Source organism: Stegostoma tigrinum, chromosome 11, assembly GCF_030684315.1.
Source record: "Stegostoma tigrinum isolate sSteTig4 chromosome 11, sSteTig4.hap1, whole genome shotgun sequence".
NCBI lineage: Eukaryota > Metazoa > Chordata > Chondrichthyes > Orectolobiformes > Stegostomatidae > Stegostoma > Stegostoma tigrinum.
In genome coordinates this window covers 81,119,216-81,130,472 of record NC_081364.1, presented here as the reverse complement: position 1 = coordinate 81,130,472, position 11,257 = coordinate 81,119,216, and the positions used below count along the sequence as shown (strand labels likewise).

Sequence of the window (11,257 nt, the reverse complement as noted above, 5' to 3'; positions counted from 1 at the left end):
CAGGGTACATGGTGTGATCGCACAGTGTATTCAAACAATCAATACATGATATTGCTTCATTGACAGTTACATAATCCTATAACATTAACTGGTAAACAACTTACATCACAACACATAGGTTACTTTTTATCTCACCACATAGTGCCACAACATTTGCAACTGAAGGGCAGCTAGAATGGTTAGTACTGCGTTATCTTATCATTCCTGCATTATTTATGTTGCTCTCGCAGAACTCACAGTTCCTCGGCGAAAAGAGCAGCTCCAGCAGAATTTACAGTTCCCAGGCTAGAAGCCGTTTTGTTACTAACTTACACCAGAAGCATCTTGTGCCTGTGTCCAAATCTCATGTTCTCAGGAGTACAGGGATGTCGTTTGGGTGTAAATCAAGAGGGCTGTTTTGTGTTTGGTTGGATTAAACCTGATGTGAGGCTTTTGAAATAAAAAAAATTGTCACAGGAAAATATCCACCAAGTGAAATATTTGTTTTTGACAATAAAGTGGGAAGCTGGATGAACACAGCAGGCCAAGCAGCATCTCAGGAGCACAAAAGCTGAAGTTTCGGGCACAGGCCCTTCATCAGTCTTGGCCCGAAACGTCAGATTTGGTGCTCCTGAGATGCTGCTTGGCCTGCTGTGTTCATCCAGCTTCACACTTTATTATCTGGGATTCTCCAGCATCTGCAGTTCCCATTATCATTCGTTTTTGACTGTTACATCTGGATCAAACAAGTGGAAGGAAGGTAGTCAGGTTGGGAAATGATATCAAAGTGGGAATAAAAGACATGTCCTGGAGACATCATAAAAAAGTGATAAAGTCTCAGACAAGACTCCTTCCGAAAAAACATCTTCCCACTGCCATCAGGAACCCCTCTTCATCCTTTCCTGAAAAATACATGCATGTTATGTGCAGTAATTGAAAATGAAAATTAACATTTTATCAACCCGCCCCATGTCATCATTGTTGGTGAAATATAATTTCTAACCCAGACCCTTCTCTCACTTCACCCTGGTGCATTCTGTGTGATTACAGCTGAGGCAGGGACAGGATGTTCATACCCCTGCTCCCACTGCTCTGGGTCTTAGTGCTGTACGGCTACGAAATACTGTTTTATCTTTACCAATGTAGAAGAAACCTAAACCTGAGCCTGAGGGTTCACTTCCAGTCAGGAACACATCATTGATTTACACTAATCTCTGATTTGAAGCACATTTCCGGCATTCACCGTTGTACTTCCCCTGACTCTAAACCGAGTTGGAAACAAGATTCTGTTCCGTGTCAAGGAGCTGTGAGCCATGGAAGACAGTAGCTGGGACACATTTCTTACACACAGCAGGATTAACCCACACTGTGGCTTGGCTGTCAATGAAGAGAGACGTGAAAGAGTAAAGTGCCATCTGACCCCCTCAGTCTGACCCTGAGGGATTTGCCCCGACTGAAGCTCTGTTGCTGTGCACGACTCCCCTACCTCCCACCCTGAGATTGTCCTTTCTGAGCTCCAGGTGCTGTTCAGCCCTCAGGACAAATACAACAAACTACAGCGGTGTGCTTGAAGCAAAGCTGACTTATTTTACATTTCTCTCGGATACTAAACTCTAGTTCAATTTTAGGGTTATAGCCGTCATCAGAAACAAACTGCAAATGTCAGAACAAAAGTTCCAGAAAATTACAGTGCTGAGCAAGGCCTTTTTTAATTCATTTGTGTGATGTGCATATTGTTGGCTGGCCAGCAGCATTCACCCTTGGCCCATCATGTGTCTGTTGGCTGGAATAGAACGAGCCAGGATTTACAGCTTTCTGGTCTCATCATTGAGATCAACAATTTCAGACTGTGAACTCTGCCCCAATTTGTTTACATTTCTTGTTTCAATTTATGTCTGGGTCCACTGCACACCTGGCTCCAGGCACATCTTTTGTTTATTTGTTTCTTTTCCAGCCCTAACTCCATTCCCTGCAGCCTTGAGGGACTAATAACATTTCTGCAATTGGATCTCTCCTGCCTTCCCCCCGTGACATGTGCCTTTTGCCCTTGTCTCACCCCTACCTTGCTCTGAATCTGTTACATTTCTGGTCCCAGGCATCTGTCAACCCCACCCCTGGGTCAGAGTTTTGAATTCTCTTCCTCCAGAGTGATTTCTAAAATCGTTGTGGCTGCAGTTTTCCCCAGATTTTAATTTTGGAAACAAAAAGCATGAATTTTCTATAGACTTGAGGTTTTTTTGAGCCTTAATCCACATTTTTTTCTTGAGAGCTAAGCTGTGATCCTCCCATAGCCCAAAAATGCAAGTTAGGTGGATTGGCCGCACTAAATTGTCCCCGAGTGTGCAGCTTACGTGGTTGGGTTAGCTGCGGTAAATGTGGGGTTGTGGGGAGTAGGGTGGGATAGAGAGCTAGTGCAGACTAGATGCACTGAATGGCCTCTTTCTGCACTATGGGGATCCTGTGATCTTAACCATTTGTGACCTTGGTCACTTTCTCCTCATGACAGCCCACACACCCCCATGTTCATTCAGCTCAAGCTTTCATACTGCCTTTGTGTTTTGAGAAGCTCTGTTGTTGGAATGGGAGCTTTCTTTGATGTGGCCTCTCCTCATAGTTCCGCCCACTTCCCAGTTCCCTGCATTAATTCCAGCTCTCGTTTACCTCAATGGGGTTGTTGAAGAGCTCAAAAGGCGCATGGAGTGAAATTGAGAAATTAAACTGTCAGAATGAAAGAGGAAGTGGAAATAATAAGCAGGTTTGGTAGATCCCAGGGGAGTGAGGAAGGGTCACAGATGTTTCCAGACCTGCTGAGCTTTTCCAGCAACTTTGTTTTTGTTCCAGGGGAATGAGACTCCAGGATCCTTCTGTTGTGACTGTTCACACAGTATTTTTTAACTAATGTGTGTGATGTGGGTGTTCCTGGCTGTGCCAGCATTTCTTGCCCATCAGTAGTTGCCCTTGAGAAGGTGGTGGTGAGCTGCCTTCCTTAACTGCTGTAGTCCTCCTGATGCGTGGTGACCCACAATGCTATTAGGGAGGGAATTCCAGGATTTTGACCCAGCGACAGTGAAGGAACAGTGATATATTTCCAAGCCAGGATGGTGAGTGAATTGGAGGGGAACGTGGATGTGGTGATCTTCCCATATATCTGCTGCCCTTGTTCTTCCAGATGGAAGTGGTTATGTGTTTGGAAGGTGCTGCCTGAGGATCTTTGGCGAATTTCTGCAGTCGAGACAAAATTCTGTGATGAGAGTCAAACCCGGGCAGGCGAAGATGGGGCACTGAATAGTAACAGACTGAGTTCAAACACAGGAGACTTGTTCAGCCAGTTATAGCACATAGTGTAACAGTCAGGGATGTGAAGTGAAGAGTGGGGGGAAATATTGCCACAAGCTGCAAATGGAAAACTTTTATCGGAACAGGAGTAGGCCATTCAGCCCCTTAAGCCTGTTCTGTCATTCAATTAGATCATTGCCTGATCTGTGCCTTAACTTTCAATTTCCAAAACTGACCAAACCTATCAATGAGGCTCCTCTGAAACAGACAAAGAGGATATTGAAAAAAAACATTTACAAAAAAACTGCAAATGCAGGAAATCAGAAACAAAAACAGAAATTGCTGGAAAAATACAGCAGGCGTGGCAGCATCTATGAAAGAAATCCGAGTTACCCTTTCAGGTCCAGTGACCCTTTGAGTGACCAGATACAGTTGACCATTCCCTCCTTCCTGTAACACTCTCCGGAACAGATGATGGAGTGAGGGCCATGAGGTTGTCAATAACAACTGAGCAAACAGCAGGGCATGCTGAATCAGAGAGAAAAACAACATTTTAGTCTTTCACTTTTAAATCATTTGCACCAATTTATTCACTTTTGTTCCAGAAACGGGACAAGAGACCAGAAAATCAACTCAATGCCATCGGGTCTGGGAGCCATTGTTATTCTGACCTCCATGTGAATCCGTCCTATAACCATTAGTTTGATTCTGAACCATCCCCTGGGCAGTTAGAACGGATGATAAAAGCTTCCTGAGCTTCTGATGCCATGATCCCATGAACAAGCAAAAGAAATATTCAATTACTGAAGTTACTTTTGAACCCACTGGTGTTTCTTCAAGCTATATGTCTGAGTGAATTTTCTCTCATATACCGAGTAGGTGAATGACCTCTCCCCAGTGTGTATTTGCTGATGTACAATGAGGGCTGATGATGCCCTGCACCCAGCCCCACAGTGACAGCACCTGTGAGCACGTTGGCAGTACAAAAGTCTACTTGAGCTTTTATTGCACTTCTGACAATCTGCACATTTCAAGGGTCTCTGTTCAGAGTTAACCTGTTGGGGTTTCAACAGGCTGGATGACCAGGAGAACTCCTTCCCACACTCGGAGCAGGTGAATGGTCTCTCCCCAGTATGGACCCATTAGTGAGTCAGCAGGTGGGATGGCTGAATGAATTCCTTGCCACTCCCACAGCAGGGAAACAGCCCCTTTCCATTGTGAAACCGCTGTGAATGCCTTCTCACACATCCAGCAAGTCAACAGTTTCTTCCGGATATGATTGCGCCGATGTGTTTGCAGCTTGGATGGGGAATTGTAACTCCTCTCACAGTCCCTATGGATCCACAGTTGGATGAAGGAAAATCCAAGGCATTCTATATTTATGTGAGGAACAAGAGCATGGTCAGAGTAATGGTGGTGCCTACCAGGGATAGTAGGAGGAACTTGCGCTCAGAGTCAGATATGGTAGGGGAGGGCCTTGATGAATACTTTGCTTCAGTATTCACCAGTGAGAGGGGCCTTAACATTTGTGAGGATAGCATGAAAAAGACACATACGCTCAAACAGGTTGATGTTAGGAAGGAGGATGAAGCGAGGGAAAGAATGCTTTGCCTTTGGTGATGGCTTTTGCGTCCTCACTGCCTGCTGGAGTAATACCAAATGATTGGAGGGTGGCAAATGTTATTCCCTTGTTCAAGAAAGGCAATAGGGATAATCCTGCGAATTACAGAAGAGTGAGTCATTCTGTGGTGGGCAAATTAGTGGAGAGGATTCTGACAGACAGTATTTATGATTATTTGGACATGCACAATTTGATTAAAAATAGTCAGTTTGGCTTTTTGAGGGGCGGGTCATGCCTCAGAAGCCTGACTGACTTCTTTGAGGATGTGGCAAATGACATTGATGAAGATCAAGCAATGGAAGTGATGCATATGGATTTTAGAGAAGCATTTGATTTAGTTCCCCAAGGTAGGTTCATTTAGAAAGCTAGGAGACATGGGATTCATGGAAATTTGGTTGTCTGGATACAGAATGGAAGCCAGAGGGTTGTAATAGATGGAAATTATTCAGCCTGAAGCTCGACGATCAGTGGTGTTCTGAAAGAATCTGTTCTGGGAACCCCACTGTTTGTGGTCTTTATAAATGACTTGGATGAGGAAGTGGAAAGATGGGTTAGTCAGTTTGATGATGACACGAAGTTTGGTGGCATGGTGGGTAGTGTGGAGGGCTGTTGGAGTTTGCAATGGGTGATTGACAAGATGAAAAGCTGGGCAAAGAAGTGGCAGATGGAATTCACCCTGGAAAAGTGTGAAGTCATTCATTTTGAAAGGTTGACTTTAAATACAGAATTTAGGGTTAACCTAATGTTCTTGCTAATGTAGAGAAACAGAGGGATCTTGGGGTCCGCATCGATAGACCCGTCAAAGTTGCTACCCAAATTAATAGTGCTGTTGAGAAGGTGTATGTTGCGTTGGCTTTCATTGGCAAGGAAATTGAGTTTAAAAGCCACAAGGATATACTGCAGTTGCTTAAAACACTCGTGAGACCACACTTGGAATATTGTGTTCAGTTCTGATCACCTCATTATAGGAAGGATGCGAAAGCTTCCGTGTGGGTGCAGAGGAGATTTACCAGTATGCTGCCTGAACTGGAGGGCAGGTCTTATGAGGAAAGGTTGAGGGAGCTTGGGCTTTTCTCTTTGGAGAAAAGAAGGATGAGCTGTGACTTGATATAGGTAAATAAGTTGATGAGGGACATAGATAGCATGGATACTCAGAGACCTTTTCCCAGAGCAGAAGTGACTATTATGAGGGGGCATACTTTTAAGGTGATTGAATGAAGATATTGTGGCGATGTCAGAAGTAGGTTCTTTACACAGAGAGTGGTGGGTGCATGGAATGCTCAGTCGGCAGTGGTATTCAAGTCAGATACATTCGGGACATTTAACCGAGTCTTGGACAGTTGCGAGGATGATCGTAAAACATAGACTATGGAGGGTAGTTTGATCTTAGAGTAGGATGATATTTTGGCACAACATTGTGGGCTGAAGAGCCTGTCCTGTACTCTTCACTGTTCTCTGTGTTCAATTCAGCGAGCCTGCATACGTTTAGACCATGGGAAGAAATTGAAGCACTCAGACGCAGACATGGTGAGAATGTGCAAACTCCATGCAGACATCAGCTGAAGCTGAAATCGAAGCTGTGTCCGTTTTGCTGAAAGGCCCCAAAAATGCTTGGGTTGGGTCCAGTAGGAAATTGAACCCTGGTTTCCCTCGTGAAAGGTGGGGATACTGACCACAATGCTAATGACGGCATCAGGTGCTACTGCCCCCTCAGCCCTTTACGTGTGCACCAATCACATACAATCGCTTTAGTATCCAAATTCTATTTCTATTGCTTCGCCCATAACCGTCAATGCCACAGCATCACAAATTCACATCTGAATGCTTATTAAAGTCAGAAGGATCTCTGCCTCTAGGACACTTGCAGGCAGTGGCTTCCAAATTCCAAACATCCACTGGCTAAAAGCAATTTTCTGTAAATATACTCAAAACTTCCTTCCTCTTAGGTTAAATCTATGGACCCCGGTGATTGAACCCTTCCTCGAGGGGAAGCGTTTACATAGTCTACCCTCACTATTTTGTACATCGCCTCTGCTCTGAGGAAAACGACCACAGTCTGTTCGATCTCACTTCATAAAGGAAACTCTTTAGGTGAGACAATATCCTGGTAAATCTCTTCGGCACAGTTTCTGGTGCTATCACATCCCACAATAATGTGAATTAATGAACTGCGCACAATACTCTCGCTGTAGCGAAATGAACAAATACAATGAATGCTGCAGAAAGCCACTGAAACTGGTCTTTTCTGATGCAGTCCATGTTGCTCATTATTGCCATGGGTCATTTTCCTAGGCCTGATGTTCCAATAATCACTGGTCCATGTCAGTAAAAGCTGCTCCATGAGTCTTGATCTGACCGTCCCAGTATCTAAATATTTCATCTGGTTTAGAGTTCCTGGTGGTGAGACAGGCCACGTTCACTCAGCAACATAGACTGCAACAAGACAGAATGAACAATGTCAATGTGAAAATGGATGTTAGCTTGTGCAGTGTCTCAGTGAAGTGGAAGGAGGGACGTAAAGGAGAGTTAGTGATTGTGGGAGGGAGAAAATTCTCTAAGTGGTGGGTTTGAATTGTGACACATCAAATGCAGATATGTGAGAGAGCCGGGGTTGGGAGATGATTGTCACCACCTCAAAGAATATTTACACGTAAAAATGTTTGATACTTGCTGCATTTCTGTGGCCCATGGCACAAGGATTAAAACAAAATACAGCAAGCACCCACTGCCAGGTCTCAGATTCAAACCGAGGTTGCTGTGGCCACAACACAGAGTACTAACCAGAATACGATCACAGCACCGCATGAGTTTGCTGGTGTGCAACAAGCAATAACTACAGTGGCAGAGGATATGTTAGGAACAGCACCAGATCGACAACTGGAACACTGTAATGTGGAGATTCACAGAGGGCTGGAATCTGCAATTACAATGCTACCAGGGACTGTGGAGATTCCATCAATGATTATATTGAAGACTGAGATTGATAGATTTCTACAAAATATCAAAGACTCTGTGTACAGTGCTGGCTCTTGTTGAAATGTACCTTTCAATAGTAATCTAGTTTAACATTGGATATTTCATCAGCTCCCTCACACAAGGAAGTAACCATTGCTGCATACAACCATATAATCCCAGTTCCTGGGCCCAGAACCAGGGAAACTCAGTGAACCAGCCACGAAGATATAACCGGAAATGGGGATGGCAATGAGCGTGCAGACGTACGCTGTGATAATAGATAACAGGATAGTCTGTGCATTATGAGCCAAGACAATGTGACAAAATCGAGATAGAGCCACGGAGATGATGTGCAGAAGGATGAGAGATACAGTGGTGAATCAGACAGTGACCAGGGGGATACAGATAGAAGTGATGGAATTGGTGAGTGCGCGGTCCTTCTATGGCCATAGAGGCGCGTGAAATGCCGAGTCTGTGGGCTCCACCCTCACCCGGAGCAGCTTCTATTGACATGGGGCAGGGATTATTGGGACCTCAAGCTGTATGAAAAGATGCACAGCAATTTTAATCTGAGGCAAAATGGTTTTTGGAAGCTCAGTTATTTGTGGATTGAGTGAGGATCTGTCCATGAAAATGTCACAATTAGAATGAAAAATGCTGCAAATATTCAACTCGTCGAGAGAGAAATCTGTGCTGGGAGAAATAGAGTTAACGTTTTTGCTCTCTTACTCTTGTCATACGGCTGACTCTGCACTGGGTTGAACTGTGGGAAGGGCTTTTTTTGGCTCATTTCATATTATTCAATTTCATGCAAACATGCACAGGTCACTGAAGTCATCTAAACTTGTGAAAAATATCGGGAATATATGATGTTGTGATTCGGCTCGAGTTTACCTCAGGTTATGGAGGAAAAGCAGGAAAGCGGAGTTGACATTTATCAGATCAGCAGCGATCTCATTGAATGGCTGAACAGACTCGATCAGGTGAATTGTAGCTTCCTGACGACAAATGGCAGTGAAACTCACTGCGTCACAAAGGGGAGATAATTGAATTGAAGTGGCGACTGTGATTATCTTTGCTGGTTGTGTACCTTGTGAATGTTACCCTCACTGCTGATGTCCCTGCTAACAACACAACACAAAGGTGAGTAGCCTGACTGAGCAGTGACAGCTAAGGCACCTTTCCCCTCTTTAAGCGGCTGGAATATGGACCCTGATGTTCTCGGGGTCAGGAACTGTCATTGAAAGGATTGCAGACAGAGCTGCACTGCCTTTGCATTGTCACCATCAGGGAAAATAAAACTGGATTCCCTGACCGGGAATCGAACCCGGGCTGTGGCAGTGAAAGTGCCGATCCTAACCACTAGACCACCATGGATAGCGAGAGACCTGTGTGCATCGTAATTGCAAAACTCCTGGCTTTTTTTTTTCTTTCTACAACAGTTGTTTATCCTGCAAAATGACTGAATCATCACGTTTTTATGGCACAGAAAGAGGCTCAACATCCCAGTTTCCAGCCTTTGCCCATAGCTTTGTGTGTTACGAGACGATGGACCGGCCGTTTGAGATGTTCACGTTCCCTTGGGGAAGTGGACCACATTTTCACCTTCAGAAGGTAACACATGACATATTTCCCAAAAGGTGACAAAGGCCTCAGCAGAAACCAAGCCCCAGAAAGTAGGATTTCACCCATTTGGGTTATATTGTCCCATTTCACACTTCAAAACCAGAATCTGACTACAGCAAAGAAATAAAGCATTCGGCCGCTCCCCTCTCCGTGTTGCTCCCCCATTGTTTCCTTGTCAACCTACAGTTTATAATACCTCACCTCACCTCACTGCTGGCCTGTGGGGGAAATGACATTGGCATAATTTCAGACGATGTGAAAGTGCTCCTTTTGATATTGGATGCCGCAGTTGTACAAACATTCTCCTCTCCTCCAGTTAGAAGTAAACTCATGACCGGTGCTTTACAAGACCATTGCTTTCAACACTGCGCTATAGAGTGAAGACTGTGCCCTGTAAGGTAGGGTTTCATTCATTAGAAACTGCAATGTAATAGATGGCAGGGTAGTCTGTGCAGTATAAACCAAGACAATGTGACAACACCGTGATGGAGCCAAGGGGATCATGTGCAGAAGGATGAGAGACACAATGCTGAATCAGGCAGTGACCAGGGTGAGAAAGATATAAGTCTTCCCTCGCAGTCTGCTGATTAGGGTTCAGTGCCTTCACTGCCGTGGCGTGTTCATGGTTAAAATTTGCAATCATAACTGTGAAATATTGACTGACCTTTAGAAGTAGAATTACGCCATAGACCAGGCGGTGTCACTTCAATCTACATCCCAGTTCTACATCAGCAATGTCAGCTACAATTGCCTGACATGCAATTGTTTAAGACAAGAACAAGGTGGAGGTTGGGAAAAGTGAAGGGCAACGGTGGTTTGTGAGAGGTGACTGTGGGCCTAATGGAGCCAGACTCAGTGTGGGTGCTGAAGACTGGCTTTTCCTGTTTACCCTGGTATACAGATCACTCTGGAGCAGCCAAGGTGTGTCAGGATGGCCAAGTGGTCTAAGGCGCCAGACTCAAGGAATAGACTCTTTCCCCTGCAAAGCTGGCTGTTCTGGTCTCCACCTGGAGGCGTGGGTTCTAATCCCACTTCTGACAATGACTGCTTCTTTGTTTGTTGTCCTTTGCAAATATCACTGAGGTTCGGTATCCCGATGGGATCTACCTGTTTTTAAGCAAAATTTGCTCTGGTCAGTTTTGCAGCTTTATATTAACATGATGCAGTTTTGGAGGAGAAGGAGACAACTCAGCCCATCAAGTCTGCTCTGCTATTAAATGAGCAGATAATCCTGACCTGATAATCCTGAACTGCACTTTCTTGGATTTCTCAGTAACCTCTGATACCCTTGCTGCTGAAAATCAATCGAACTCAGCCTTAAATGCACTTTGTGGCCCAGCTCTGACAATCCTCTTCTGTAAAAGAACCCACTAATTCACAACCATCTGAGAGAATAAACTTCACCTTGACTTTGCCTTAAATGTGCGACCTCCATTCTGATATTAAACACTCCCTTCCCAAATGGTCCCAGGAGGGAACGAACCTTTCTTCATCCAATCCGTTACATCGCCAATAACACCTGTATGTTTCGATAAAGATCATTTTTGTAGTACTGTTTCTGAGCTAATGAAAGTGATGTATTTCAATGTTTCTACCCATTTAATTCACCTCTGATGTGAAACTCTCACTGATTGTGATAGAGATTATCATTATCACTAAAGAGGCAGTGTTGGCCAAGGTAACAGGGCTAACAGTAGACATGGGGGTCTCTTAGCCCTGATTAACTGCATCCCAGGATACTAAAAGGGGCGATGGGGGACATAGCAAATGCACCAGTAATTATTTACCACAATTCACTGG

At 44.5% G+C, this 11,257-nt stretch overlaps 1 non-coding gene across 1 annotated transcript; it reads left to right on the top strand.

Annotated features, from left to right (window-relative positions):
- The first annotated feature begins 10,382 nt into the window (after positions 1–10,382).
- Positions 10,383–10,497, top strand: trnal-caa (transfer RNA leucine (anticodon CAA)). The gene is made up of 2 exons: positions 10,383–10,420; positions 10,452–10,497. It is a non-coding gene; the product is annotated as a tRNA-Leu (tRNA).
- Positions 10,498–11,257: the final 760 nt, after the last annotated feature.